General features: G+C 47.8%; 1 protein-coding gene across 11 annotated transcripts in view; it reads left to right on the top strand.

Annotated features, from left to right (window-relative positions):
* Window positions 1-15,386, top strand: part of EPS8 (EGFR pathway substrate 8, signaling adaptor) — a 297,407-nt gene that overhangs the window by 108,339 nt on the left and 173,682 nt on the right. For 2 of the 11 annotated variants that reach the window (XM_075343468.1, XM_075343471.1), the window contains exon 1: window positions 2,585-3,015. The exons of 8 other annotated variants lie outside the window; for them this stretch is intronic. The gene's annotated coding sequence lies outside the window, so the exon portion shown is untranslated. Of the gene's footprint in view, window positions 1-2,584; window positions 3,016-15,386 lie in introns of those variants that run through there. One more of the 11 variants, XM_075343472.1, reaches the window with a different exon arrangement.

Here is a 15,386-nt window from a genome sequence, read left to right on the forward strand (position 1 = left end):
ACCAACTCCTGTTGTTTTGTTTTTCACATTTGACAATAAGTGTCTAATTTGGAGGTATTTGTAGAAGTCCCTCTTATTTACCCCAAATGTGCTAACAAGGTCACCAAACGGTCTAAGCTCCAAGTTACTCATGATGTCTCCTATCTTGGTTATCCCTTTTGAAATCCACTCCCCCAGATTCATATTTTGGATCATTTTACCAATAATGGTTATCGGGAGCTTATGTGTTCTTGTGGGGAGTAGTCTCTGCCCCACCTTCTGTGATAACCAAATGTTTGATCCCGCTCGTATTGTAGGGTGTCCTGGCAGTTGCTCTTCTTTGGCCAAGCGGAGGTGCCACATTTGAGGCCATAGAGGAATGTCCCACTATTTGCGCTTCCAGTTTTACCCAGGCTTTTGGGGAGTTCCCATCCCACCAGTATCTCAGTTGATCTAGCATAGTAGCTCGGTAGTATGCACGTACACACTGAAATCCTAGCCCCCCTGACCTTATTGGCATGAACAGGAATTTTGCCGATACTCTCGCTTTTTGTCGGTTCCATATGAAACTCATTAGAGCTGACTGGAGCTTATTGAGTGTGTGCAGTGGTATTTGAAATGGCAGGTTGCGAAAGTAATATAGGATTTGGGGTAACATCATTTTTACCAGATATACGGCCTAACCAGGATATCATTGCCTTGGGGTATGCTTGTATTTCCTTATTTATATTTTGCAATAGATTTGCATAGTTTATTTTTCCCAGGTTTTTGATCGGATAAGTTAATTGAATCCCTAGGTATGGGATTTTGTCTGCCTTCCAAGTCAGTGGATACTGTTCCATTAGTTTCTGTTTTGTGGCCTGTGGGATGCCCATATCCAGGATTAAGCATTTACTCAGATGAATTTTATAGTAGCTAACTTGGCCAAATTGGGTAATTATTCTAAATATATGAGGTAGGGAGACCTCAGGGTTCGTGACACATAGTATGACGTCATCTGAAAATAGGTCTATCTTGCTCTCCAAGGCTCCTACACTGATCCCGGAGATTTCTCTCTCCTTCCTTATGGCCTGAGCAAATGGTTCCATCAATAGAACGAATATCAGGGGGGAGAGAGGACACCCCTGCCTCGTTCCATCTGTTATATTAAATCCTGAGGACAAAAATATACCTGGGCCGAGGGCTTAGAGTATAGTGCCATGATGGATGATGGGATCGATCCCTCAAAACCAAAGCCTCGAAGCGTCCTTTCCATGAATCCCCAGTGGATTCTGTGAAACGCCTTCTCCGCATCCAAAGATAGGAGCAGAGAAGGCGTTCGACTCGCCTCCACCTCAGCGATCAGGTCAATAAGGCGTCGGGTTCCGCCACTGGTCTGTCTAGTTTTGACAAATCCAACTTGGTCCCAGAGAATTATCTCAGGGAGGATGTGCAGGAGCCTTAGAGACCATGCTTTAGCATATAATTTGACGTCCGTATTTAATAACGAGATTTGCTGTAAATTTGCTGGAGTGTCTGGGTCCTTTCCAGGTTTGGGCAGGGTAATAATATGAGCATCCAGCATTTCTACAGGAAAGGAGCTGTTCTTGGTGGCCTCATTGAACACTCTTACCAGGTATGGTGAGACTGAGTTTTTATACTTTTATAGTAGTCATTTGGGATGCCATCTGGTCCCGGGGCCTTGTGTAATTTCAGGGTATCTATAGCTCTATGAGTTTCCAATGTTGTAAGTGCCTGGGAGAGCAATGCCTTCTGTGTAATTGATAGTTTTGGTAGATTTACTGATTGTAAGAATGTCCTTATTTCTGCGTCATTTGGTTGGTGGGTCCGTTTGTCTCCTTTTAAGTTGTATAGGGTTTCGTAATATTTAGCGAATTCGTTTGCAATTTGCTGAGGGTCCATTATTTTTTCCTTGTTGGGGCCAGTTAAGTATGGGATACGGGATTTTGCTGCACGTATTTTCACCTGTTTAGCCAACAATTCCCCCGATTTATTTCCTTGCCAATAATACTTCATTTTGAGTTTTTTGAGGGCATGCTCGTATGTGTGTAGATTAAGCTCATGTAGCGGTTTGTGTAGATCTGAGATCTCCGCCGCTCTAGTGGGTGAGTAGGATTGTTTATGCGATCTATGTAAACTCCCCAGCTTGCTTTGGATATCGGTTACTGCCATTTGCGTAGTTTTTTTGTAATGTGAGGTGATTTATAAAATGCCGTCTCATGACCGCCTTGTGTGCACACCATAGGGTTGTGTCTGATACTTCTCTATTGTCATTTTGTGTAAAGTAATCGTGGATGGTTTGCCGCGCTTGTGGTGCGTAAGTAGGGTGGTTCAGGATAGAAGTATTGGAGATCTATCGATTTCATGCTTCTCCTCTATTTCCAGTGTGATGGGAGCGTGCTCACTCCAAGTGATATTTCCGATTTTTGCGGCTAACACTCGTGGAAATACTGTTTTATCAATTCTTGTGTAGGTATTGTGCGGGTGTGAAAGAAACGTGTAATCTGGGGGCGGAGCGATGTAGCTTACCAGAGAGGACGCACAGAGAAGGAGCTCCTCTAATCCTGACTTCATCCTGGCCGTTTAACACCCGGTACCTGATCCGACAACCTGCCCACCAGCTGCTGTGACAAGGGACGTCACCTGGAGACTGTCGGTCCCCATCGGTGCTATTTATCTTTTAATCCTGCAGGCGCAGACTAATCTCCTGAGGCTGCAGCACGTGGAGCGGCAGCCATCTTCCCCGCTGCCGGCACCTTCAGGGAGCGGCGCTGTGTGACTCCAGAGAGCAAGGAGGAGTGCAGGAAACATACCCTGAGGGACGATCCAGGAGCAGAGGCATTGTCTGGGGGCTGGCTGTTCCACTGGAGCTGCTCCCTGAGCCCTGCACAACATCACTGAATCCCCTGGGGCTGGAGCGTGGGACGCAGTGGCCATCTTCTCTGCGACCTGCAGCTGCATGGTGAGCGACGGCGTGTGACTCCAGGAGCCGAGAGGAGCAACAGGCATATATCCACAGAGGAAGACCCGGGAGCGGTGAGCACAGGGAGTTATCTCCCCCTTAGCTGTGTATCTGGCAATCAGTGAGCAGCACACTTAGAGTCGGCGGCTGTGCAGGAGACATTAACCCCTAGGGTGCTGGAGGGTTTGGAGTGTGAGCCTTGAAAGACAGGCCCTGCAGACTCTCTGACACATGAAAACATAGGAGAGACATATATTGAAGTCCCCACGCTGTGCAGGCCTGCATCACCCTGATAAATATACTCTGAGTGCTGTGCTGCCCTGGGACTCCCTTCATTGTTATTTTACAATATAAAAGTTGCAGTTTTCTGGCTCTCTGGAAGAGGTGGGCAAGTGGAGACGGACATATTATTAAATATACATTGCAGAGGCACGGATTTGGACGCACAGGGGCACGATAAGAGAGGGGTGCAGAAGTGGCAAACCCCCAGTGAATCAACATGAGTCCCCCTAAACAAAGTGGAGCTATTGATAAGCTTAAAGAGTACGCAAGGGGTGGTCAGGCAGATACCCCTAAAGCCAGGAGAACTACCACTCAAGCACCATTGCCTGACGGGTCAGAAGATCAAGATGATTTAACCCTGAGGCAGGTGTATGAACAGCTTCTACAAGCAATTTCTACAAGCAATAGCTCCCTCACAGGGAAGATTGAGGAGGTACACTCAGAGGTGGGCCGCTTGCGTCAAGACATGCAATCCCTGAGGGCCCGAACAACAGAAGTTGAGACACGAGTGTCAGAACTGGAAGATCAAATAAAACCACTTAAAACTAAAATGACTACAATGGCCGGATCAACAAACGCATGGCGCCAGAAAGCAGATGATCTAGAGAATCGCATGCGTCGAAACAATATACGGATCATAGGACTGCCAGAACACTCAGAGGGTCAGCATCCGGAACGGTTCCTGGAGGAGTGGCTGAAATCTAATCTTGGGAACGAGTTCTCCTCGACGTTTGCGGTGGAGAGGGCGCACAGAGTTCCAATGAGACCTCCTGTTCCAGGTGCACCGCCGCGTCCCTTCTTAGCAAGGATGCTCAACTGCAGAGATAGAGACACAGCACTCCGCCTAGCCCGACAAAAGAGCCCACTTAAGTTTAACAACGTTACACTCTCAATCTTCCCAGACTTTTCGGTGGACCTCCAGAAACAGAGGGCCCACTTCATGGATGTGAAGAAAAAATTAAGGGAGCGAAACATCATCTATTCTATGCTATACCCTGCCCGGCTCCGCATAGTGCATGAAGGGTCGTCTCTGTTTTTCACTACACCTGCTGAGGCTGAGGACTGGTTACAGTTACACCCGAGACCTAAGGGGCAGAAGCAATGAGGCTACGTCTACTAAGTGACATTTGCTGAGCCCCCTGGTGCCCTTCATCTCCCATTAAAGCTTGAAGCCCCCTTTGGAGAAAGACAAGACTTCTCCGTGCCTTGAGTGATGGAGGAATTGGCCAGGAGTTGGTTCCTGTGAGATGGGAGCCCTATTTTGTGCACTCTAATACCACCTATACCAGGACACTGCATTCAGTGGTGGTATCCCCATTGATGTTTGAAATGTTTTACAGGACTTATCGGAAAGGTCCTGAAGTTCGATATTGTTTTTCTATGTTTACAGCTGCTATTGCATTAACTTTATTTCTTTGCAGAGATAGGCTTAAAACTATTGGTGGGTTAACCGCATCTAGTTGCGGGGTGAAACGCGCCTTATACTTGGGATCCTGGTTCTATAAACAGATTTATATGATATGGGGTCAGAGATGATAGTTATGACCTGGAATGTCAGAGGCCTTAAGTCTCCCAAAAAACGTATCAAGGTATTTTCCCAAATTAAGCAAATCAGAGCTCAGCTGGTGGCACTAGTAGAAACTCACCTCACACGAGACACAGCCAGACTAGTAAACAAACCATGGGTACAATGGTCGACGCATGCGTTCCACACCACCTACTCCAGAGGAGTCTCTATATTGGTCCATAAAAACATACGATGGGAAGCAAAGGTGGTAAGGCGTGACCCGGAGGGGCGGTTTGTGTTTATATATGCGTCTATAGATTCTAGAGATTATGTGCTACTATGCATTTATAACCCCCCACCGGCTCGCGTTTCCGTTCTTAAACAGGCACTGAGCTTTGCCCTCAGCTACCCAGATGCATATGTGTTATGCATGGGGGATTTTAACCTTGTGATGAATGAGGAGCAGGACAGGTTTCGGGTAGATGGGGGGAGACAACAATCGACCCCGGATTCGACTGACTTACAACAATGCGTGGAGGGAGGCGGGTGGATAGACCTTTGGCGACTCCGACATCCTAACACTCGAGAATACACATGTCATTCCTCCACTAGACGTACGCTGTCCAGACTGGATTATATTTTTGGGTCAAGCAACATCGTGACCTCGGTGGATGAAGTGGTACACGGGGTCAGGGGCATATCAGATCATAGCCCAGTGATCCTCACTCTTAAGACTAATCAAAATGTTAGCAAACCCTTTTGGAGGTTAAACCCCTTTTGGTTGAAATTAATTGATCAAAGCGATAGGACCCGGACCCAAATAGAAGATTTTCTAAAAATCCACCCTAAACCCTGGAATATTAACTTGGTGTGGGATACTCTCAAGGCTTACCTTCGGGGGTGTCTTTCTTCAACCATAACATATCTTAAAAGAGCGACTAGAAATGAGGATGACATGGTGGAGGGGAGACTTAAGGACTTAGAGGCAGAATATATTACAGCCCCAACCGATGGGAACAGAGCAGCCTGGATGCATTCATACAGGCTGTATATGCAACACTGTGAGACCAAGTCCAAACGCAAACTGTTCTTCACTCGACAATCTTACTTTGAGCTTGGAAACCAGTCCAGTAAATTACTGGCATATATGGTTCGGCAACATAACACCTCAAATACAGTACTAGGTATACGGAGGGCGGACGGCTCCACAGCCACATCCCCTGAAGATATCTTGGAGTGCTTCTATGAATATTATAAAACCCTATATACTTCTGGAAGCCCTCATGGAGTTCAAAGCTGTGGGGAATATCTATCGGATTTGGAGTTTCCCACTTTGAGCAGATCGCAACGGGAGTCTCTGGAGGCGGACATCACACTGGACGAAGTGATTACAGCCATCTCAGATATGGCTAGGGGGAAATCTCCGGGTCCAGACGGTCTCCCCATAGAATTCTATAGTAAATATTGTGATGTATTGGCCCCGATTTTATTAGATGTTTTCTCTCATTTCTCAATCGGTGACTCTCTACCTGCCTCCTTGTACGAAGCGCACATAGTTGTGCTGAGGAAGGAGGGTAAAGACCCATTCGAATGCGGCTCATACCGCCCTATATCCTTAGTCAATGTGGATTATAAGATCTTTACCAAAATATTGGCGTCCAGGCTCAATTCAGTTATATTGAGTATAGTTCACCCAGATCAAACAGGATTTATGCCTGGAAAAAACACCTCGATAAATATAAGACGGGTCCAGTCCATAGTACAATATAGTACATTGTTCCAGGAAAATGAGTGGGCCTTGGCCTCGCTGGATGCGGCCAAGGCATTTGACTCGGTAGAATGGCCATTTTTGTTTGCCTGCCTCCAGAGATTCGCCTTTGGGCCTAGATTCAGTAATTGGATTCATATATTGTATAGGTCCCCGACGGCCAGGATACTAGTCAATGGCATTATATCTGAACCTTTCCCACTGAGACGGGGCACGAGACAGGGATGCCCTCTGTCTCCAGCATTGTTTGCACTAGTTATTGAAGCTTTGGCAATTAGAATTCGCTCTCATCCACAGATCACTGGAATCACTATAGCCGACCGCACAGATCAAATAGGATTGTATGCGGATGACATGGTTGTCTTTTTGGACAGAGTACAAGAGACCTTGCCTGTGGTTATAGATACTATAGATAAATTTGGGGGGTTTTCGGGACTGCACATCAATTGGGATAAGTCGGCTCTGATGCCATTAACACAGGGGTCTAGAACTTCAATGGAGGGTAGGTCACCTCTGCAAGTGGTGACTAGCTTCAAGTACCTGGGAATACATATACAGAAGGACCATACACTAGACTATCAGACGTGTATAACACCACTCCTGGAACACGTCAAACTTAAATATAACTCGTGGAGCAAGTTACCCCTGTCAGTGGTTGGCAGAATCAACTTAATCAAAATGATATTACTTCCAAAACTCAGTTACACACTACAACATAGTGCAGTATCAGTACCCAAATCCTTCTTCTCTACGCTGAACTCGCTTACTACTTCTTTCATATGGGGGAGATCCAGACCCAAACTCCGGTTATCCATTTTACAGAGATCCAAGAGACTGGGAGGGATGGCTTTACCGGAGTTCTTCCTGTACTATCTGGCGGGGCAGCTTAAAGCACTAGTGGCCTGGATGCCTGGTTGTCAACTGCCGAACTCCGAGAGTCACTTGGCACACGCGGCCGGGACTGACTGTTTGGTGGGTTTTTTGGAATCAGATGGACTGAGAATATCACGGCAACTACCCCTCCTCAAGCTGGCAAGATTGGTCTGGCGACAAGCTAAGAGAGTGGCACATTTTGAGGGAGTGGTGGCGGAACTCCCACTATGGGGGAATAGCCACTTCCATACTCTGAGAGATCACCCCTCAGCACAATTTTGGATCACTCACAATGTCATTACACTGGGTGATCTATATGCCCCGGGAACCACAACCTTCAAATCCTTTGACCAGATCCAAACTGAATGTAATATCCCAAGGTCGCAATTTTTTAGATACCTGCAGATTCGTACAGCGATTCAGTCCCATATGCAGAAAATTGGAACGGGGAAACTGATATCAACACTCCCGATGATAGGTATCCTAAAATCACAGGGACCTCGGGGTTTAATCTCAGCTATATATACTTACCTGTTGTCGGTGGGGGTGGAGTCGGACCCCTTGCCAGCCCAGGATAGATGGAGATCTCTAATTCCCTCTCTACAGGGAGAGGAATGGGAAGAGATATTGGAATCTCCGACTGCGGTATCCCCTTCGGTTAATAATAAGTTGATTCAATGTTACATTGTCCACCAGGCATACCTTACTCCAACTCCATTATTTAGTATGGGCCGTTCTCGTACATCGGAGTGCCCGAGGTGTCATCTCTCAGGGGCAAATTTCATACATATGATCTGGAGCTGTCCTAATATATCCTCGTATTGGAGGGGAGTGACATCCCTGCTATCATTGATTGTGTCAATTCCTGTTTCATGCGACCCATTGATATGCCTATTTGGGGTAATGGAGGAAGAGTCCTGGGATCATTATATGATAACATTCCTCAGAGGGGCATTATTTTTGGCTAGAAAAGTAATAGCCTTGCGGTGGATGGGAGATTCGAGTCCAACTGTGCGGTCCTGGGTTAAATTAGTCAATGCAACTATAGTCTATGAGCGGGTGGTATACTACAATAGGGGGTGCCCGGAAACATTTAACAAAATTTGGGGTCTATGGAACTCTTCTCCAGACACACTTACAGAGGCTTAGAGGAATCTATGCGAATAGAGGTGGTTCCCACTAGATGTTGGGAGATGGAAGCTATCCTACGGTATCTTGCGGTAAGGTGATGCAATGTAGCTGTTGTTGTTCTTTCTTTTTCACCTTTTTATTCCCTTTTCTACCCTGTTTCTTAAAATATGGTCATGCTGATCATTAGAGCTGTTCTTATGCTTAATATAAAACTGTATATATATGCAAATGATAAGAAGAATGGATAATACTATTTTATCTTGAGTACAACAGATACTATGGACTCTATATGATTCTTCAGTGTTGTGAACGTATAGCACTATCCATGTACTAAGCTATTTCTCACATTGTAAATGTCAGCTATACCATGTTTGAAACTGTTAATAAAACGAAGTTAAAAAAAAAAAGAAACGTGTAATCTCTTGTGGATGGATTCTTTAATCTCCAAACGTCATATACTTCATGTGTGTGAAACAGTTTTGTAGGTGGGCTAGGGGTCTAGATGTGGAATCCATGTGTGGCCACGGTGCTACATTGAAATCCCCACTAGTATTAGAGGGCCCTTTTTAACTTTGTTGGCTTTTATTATTGTTTTCCTAATATGTGTATATTGTCCTTTTATTAGGGGCATATACAGTTACTAGTGTGTATGGGATATTGCTAATTAAACATTGTAATATATCGTCCATGAGGATGTATAATTTGGTTTGAATCCCTTATTGCGATCGCCCCCCTCCTTTCTTCCGATCCGCTGGTGCCGGTAGCACAGGCGGGAATCTTTTATAATCTACTCGTATCTCCACTGTTTGAGTGAGTCTCCTGTACACAATATGTCTGCACTGTCCTTCAATGCTGCTTTCCAGAATGTTGACCTCTTGTATGGGGAATTTACATCTTTGGCGTTAATAGATATGAATTTAACCCCCATCTAAATGTTTTGTCTTGTTTGCTAAATGTCTCTGCTGTGTATATTTTGTCCCTTTTCTCTTCTGTGAACTGATGGGGCACACTGTTACACTCTCAATTTCATACACATCTACATTACTGATGCCCACGTCCATCGTATGACCACGTCGCTTCATACCCCCCTCTTTCTTTCCCCCAATTCCGACTGGAAGTTTCTTCAGCTGTAAATAAAAAAACCAAACACAAGTGACTGCCGAGACCCCACCACTGAACCAATGTCCCATGCCCGAACAAAACACAATTGTAGTAAACCAAATCAACTTTATTGGAGAGATAATCAAATATTTATACAAACTCTCATCTTTTGTTGGGTTGGGGTCGGTCACAGCTTAAAATAACCATTGTAATTATCCAACCGGATATACCATTTCAAACGAGGCGTAATGCCAGGCCGGACTCCCGGCGCAATCAGCCTTCGCTTAACAGCCACCATTTTCAACCACTGACCGCCACGGAGGAGCAAAAGTCGCTAGACTGCGCTCCGACCCCCACCCATAAGAGAGTGCCTGCTGAATGCCCTCTTGCTGAATGCCATCTTGAAAGCAAATAAAATAGCTGCCTGTCCCTGATGGAGTTTTACCATGTCGGACCTCTTGGAACAGGAACAGAGCTCATCACCGAATACGAAAAACTTGGGCGATACCGCACCGTCCATTAGTGAAGCAATAAATGAAGGCTACCATAATGCACAAAACAAGTGGAACGCCACTACCGACGTGCTAAACATCAGGGTTGGTAAACCAGCCCGTGCAGCCTCGGTGGCAGCACCCATCCTAAATGAATGTGTATCAAAAACCGAAGGGGTTAGGCCGAGTAAACAAAGACACTAACGTAAAAGGAACAAGAACTGGAACTTTTGACAGCTAGGGACTATCCTCTAGAGGTAGGAGGAAACACTGGAGCTGAGCAGCACATGTAGTCGTTAACCAAAGAATACCTACCAGATAGATCCGTTCCTGGACTTACAAACCCAACATGTAAACCGCCCGAAAAAAAACCCCACCGGAAATGTGCTATGCAAAACAACTACTCGCCCGCTCGACAAGCGCCAAAAAGGGGAAGCCAAACGAAAACGCCAAAAAGAACCCATTCAAAATGAACAAACAAAATTACATGCACAAGCAATTGCCACCATGTGACGCTATGGACAAATGCAAAAACCCATGGGAAATGAAAGCAAGCTTTGTCAGGTGGGAGGCGAAAAAACCCTAGCTTTGGAATCAATTGCAATCCCTAAAAAGGGTAACCAAAATAAAGCCAAAACACAGCTGAGCAACAGCCTCTTTATTAGGGTACCGGACGAGCCACGGTCCCATCGCGAGAACGCCCACTGGCGTCCTTATCCCGCGTATTTGATGGTTTCGCTGGCAATTTTGCGGACAAACTAAGGCACTGAGTTGCTGCATGCGCTCCGCCACAAGTGGAGCACTCATGCCTGAATTTACACAGGCCAAAGAAGCGGCAGTGACCTTCATTAAATAACCAACACGCGCCAGGTCTACGAACGGCCACTGAGCTGGAGGCGGCAGAGGTGCCAGGGTAAAGAGGGTCATAAGCCTTCTGGGCCAGCATTAAATGCAGCCAAGTGTCCGTGGCTTTCACACCCCAACCCAGCTGGGGTTGAAGGGCCAAACGACGCCGAAAATCCTCGTCGTAACGCCACCAAGCTGATCCCCCATGTGACTTGTAAAGGCCCCGTCACACTAAGCAACATCGCTAGCAACATCGCTGCTAACGAACAACTTTTGTGACGTTGCTAGCGATGTTGCTGTGTGTGACATCCAGCAACAACCTGGCCCCTGCTGTGAGGTCGTTGGTTGTTGCTGAATGTCCTGGGCCATTTTTTAGTTGTTGCTGTCCTGCTGTGCAGCACAGATCGCTGTGTGTGACAGCGAGACAGCAACAACTAAATGTGCAGGCAGCAGGAGCCGGCTTCTGCGGAGGCTGGTAACCAATGTAAACATCGGGTAACCAAGAAGCCCTGTCCTTGGTTACCCGATATTTACCTTTGTTACCAGCCTCCGCCGCTCTCACTGCCTGTGCTGCCGGCTCCTGCTCTGTGCACATGTAGCTGCAGGACACATCGGGTTAATTAACCCGATGTGTGCTGTAGCTAGGAGAGCAAGGAGACAGCACTAAGCATTGTGCGCTGCTCCCTGCTCTGTGCACATGTAGCTGCAGCACACATCGGGTAATTAACCCGATGTGTGCTGTAACTAGGAGAGCAAGGAGCCAGCGCTCAGTGTGCGCTGCTCCCTGCTCTCTGCACGTGCGGTGGTAACCAAGGTAAATATCGGGTTGGTTACCCGATATTTACCTTAGTTACCAAGCGCAGCATCTTCCACGCGGCGCTGGGGGCTGGGACACTGGTTGCTGGTGAGCTCACCAGCAACTTGTGTAGCGACGCTCCAGCGATCCCTGCCAGGTCAGGTTGCTGGTGGGATCGCTGGAGCGTCGCAGTGTGACATCTCACCAGCAACCTCCTAGCAACTTACCAGCGATCCCTATCGTTGTTGGGATCGCTGGTAAGTTGCTTAGTGTGACGGTACCTTAAGAATTATAAATGGTGTCGAGATATATAAACATCTCAGAACAACGCTCAGGGTGCTTCTGTCCCATGACACATCCCATAACAAAAAATGCCTGAAGCCAGTTGTTAATGGACTTAGCCACTTTTGGCCTCCTCTCGAAAGGACGATCAGATGAGCTTCGTTCCTTGTCAATTGTATGTTGATCGGTCGTAACTAAAGACCATATATCAACATAGTCATTCGCCCATATTTTTTGGACAGTCTCCGCATCCAAATGGGATCCCAAAGGGGCAATGCCACAAAAGAAAGCGTCTCTATGAATGTCAGCACGAGGCGGGGGGTCAGACTGTGAAGGAGGTGGACCAGCTAAAGAAGGGTTAACTAGTATTCCCCCACCCGCCTGTAAATTAGCTAACAGTGTCTGAAGAGTCGCTGCCATGCCCGCACTATCCCCCAACGCCCCCAAGTATTGGTACTCACGAACATCCGGAAGGGGAGCGACAGCAGGCTCCTGAAGAGGATCAACAACCATCTCCCTCTGAGGAGGTCGGTAACGACGGCGATGATGCCCATGGGGCACAACTGAGCCATTTGAGGAATACGGTGAAGTGGAAGGAGAACGCCACCTCGATGAACGGGAATGGCGGCTCCTTCGAGAGGATCTGGAATGACGGGAGGAATGGTGGCTATGTCTGCCATGTGATCCAGCAGAGCGTATGCGGTCAAGGCTGCGAGAGGTTGATGCCGAGGAGAACAAGGTGGAGCGGTTACCGCGCCCACAGCGGCTACGACCGTGGGCCGGGGATCCAGCAACCGCTTGTGGGGAAACAGGAGCAAATGGGGCTTGTGCAGGTGGAGGAGGGTCAGACACTGCAGGGTGTACACCTGCAGAGCATCTGCATAGGCCAGGGCTGCGAAGGGGTGACGCCGAGGAGAGCAAGGCAGAGCGGATACCGCGCCCACGGCAGCTACGACCGTGGGCCGGGGGTCCAGCAACCGCCTGGGCTAAAGCAAGAATATCAGGGGCTTGACGAGCCGGGGCAGGTGGACAAGGGGTAGGAGGGGCTAATAATCGAGCAGATGAGGCTCGTGCAGGTGGGGGAGGGGCAGATACTGCAGGGTGCACACCTGCAGCCCCCTGCACTAAAGGTGGCATGATGAGGGGCTGCAACTAAGCAAAGGGGCCAGAAGGGCTCATTACTGCCCCAGCACCCGGGGGGGGGGGGCATCTTGCTGAATAAACTGAGAGGGGGGTGGGGGGGTAGGGGGTGCACCATGCCTGCAGATCCTCCTATGAACGAGGAGCCACAGTCATGGTGTCTCCCTGTTATTGTTAGTGACAGTGGTGGTTGTTTTAATAGCAGTTCGGGGAGGCAGGGGTTAACTAATACCGGCAGACACATGCGGCCAGGGGGACAGTCCCGGCTCACAGCCGCTGCGGCCGGGAGCTGGATAAAAGTGTGCGGTACTAGTCGCGAGGCGCGCGCACGAGAAGTGCGCACGCCCCGTGATGTTACAGCTACCGACTGCAGGTCCACGCTGCCAGAGGAACAGTACTGGCGTGTAGCCACCGCGGTCGGGAACCAAGAGAGGGTTTGGGGGGCTAGTCTCGAGCACGAGAAGTGCGCACGCCCCGCGATATTATCGGTGTGGGACCCAGGCGCTCCGGCGGACGGGTACGCCGAGCGGACCGCCTGCCACCGGGGATCACCGCCTGAGCCTCAGGAGGGACAGAACGCGGATTATCTAAGAAAGCGTTAAGCCAGGCGTCACCATCCCTCCCGATTCTGTCCCTTATGGCAGCAGCCAAAGTGTCGGCCATCTCTCACCAGCAGCAAACTGTGTCTGGGTTGCCAGCAGCACAGCAGCGTCGTCCGGGTCTCAGGATGAGGAGAGGCCGAATCCAGGAAGTAAGGGTGATTATATAGGGGATCCAATAGTGAGGAGAATAGTGGGATTGGACACCATAAAGGGGGCAGGGTTCGGGCATGGGAGTGGGATTTTAACCTCTTACATACCGGGCTCGGCAGTCAGGGTGCATTCAGTGCAGCCTCACTGACCTGCCCTGCAAACTGTTGCACAAGTAACCTTGCTCTCAAGAGCGAAAACATAGGGTGCCCTTATGGGCTTCCCACATCGGGCACCAGGAGCCAAACTCGGGCCCATCAAACAAAATCTGGCCTGGGCTCTGACATATTCCCCAGGAGTAGACCAGGAAAAAGAAAAATGCCTGTTCAAAAGAGAAAGAGAAAAATAAAACAAAGAGAATAAAAAAGGAAAAAATTTAGGAAAAAATTCAGGTAAATTCTCTGTAGAGAAAAGGAGAAAAAACATAAAACAAAGATCTCCAAGAATTCCAGGAATAGGGTCCATGTCCAAGTCCCGATATCGTATGGGGTCCATGCCATAAGTGACCCCCGGCTTCTTCAGACCCGAATTTTCTTCCCAAAGAGGGGCCTTACTGCTCTCAGTCTGTATATCCAGATGGCAAATCCTAAAGGATCAATTAGCAGAGTTCAATTCCGGTTTTTCAGTCTCTGTTCCTGGCGGCTTAAACACTTTCTCTACATGCAGAATTCATGCATTGGACCATTCCTCCGCGATTTGTCGTGGTAGTGGGTTTCTTTCCAGGCCTTCCCTGGCTGTAGAGGGTAGATTCCACTGCTTGCAGAGTCGTAAGGCTTGTTCCGGGCTGCTTGCCACATGCTTGTGCCCATCTTTAGTTATTATGAGCTTTACTTGGAAACCCCATTTGTATGGGATGTTGTGATCCCTTAGTATCCCTGTGCATGATGAGAATGCCTTTCTGCGTGTTAAAGTGAATGCCGATAAGTCTTCATATATGGATATATCTTTAAAACGATCAGGCAGAGATGGCGGGTTTCGAGCTGCCTCCATCACTTTTTCTTTGATGTGGAAGAAATGTATTCTAACTATTACATCTCTGGGTATTGAGGCTGGGAGATGCTTAGGAAGCCTGTGGGCTCTGTCCAGAACCAGATCCATCTGCGTAGAGTCCAGCATCAGGCATGAGAAATAATCAGTGAGAAATTCTTTGAGAGTATCTATTTTAACAGTCTCTGGAAGACCTCTCAGTCTGACGTTGTTGCGGCGTGATCTGTCCTCCATATCCGCTATTTTGAGCTTTAGTGCGTCTACCTCTTCATCTATAGACACAACTGAATCCACCACCTCATTGTGCGCCGTTGTTAGCTCCGCCATCTTATCTTCTATGTGAGACGTGCGTTCTCCTATGGCATTAATGTCCCTTTACGTAGATCTAAGCATATTTTGCATATCTTTTTTAATGTGGACATTATTTCAGGCATAAGCTGTCTCATAGTATGCTCATTGAGTGGCTCTGCAGCTGTAACATTTGTATTGCGG

This window comes from Anomaloglossus baeobatrachus, chromosome 4 (genome assembly GCF_048569485.1).
Source record: "Anomaloglossus baeobatrachus isolate aAnoBae1 chromosome 4, aAnoBae1.hap1, whole genome shotgun sequence".
Taxonomy (NCBI): Eukaryota; Metazoa; Chordata; class Amphibia; order Anura; family Aromobatidae; genus Anomaloglossus; species Anomaloglossus baeobatrachus.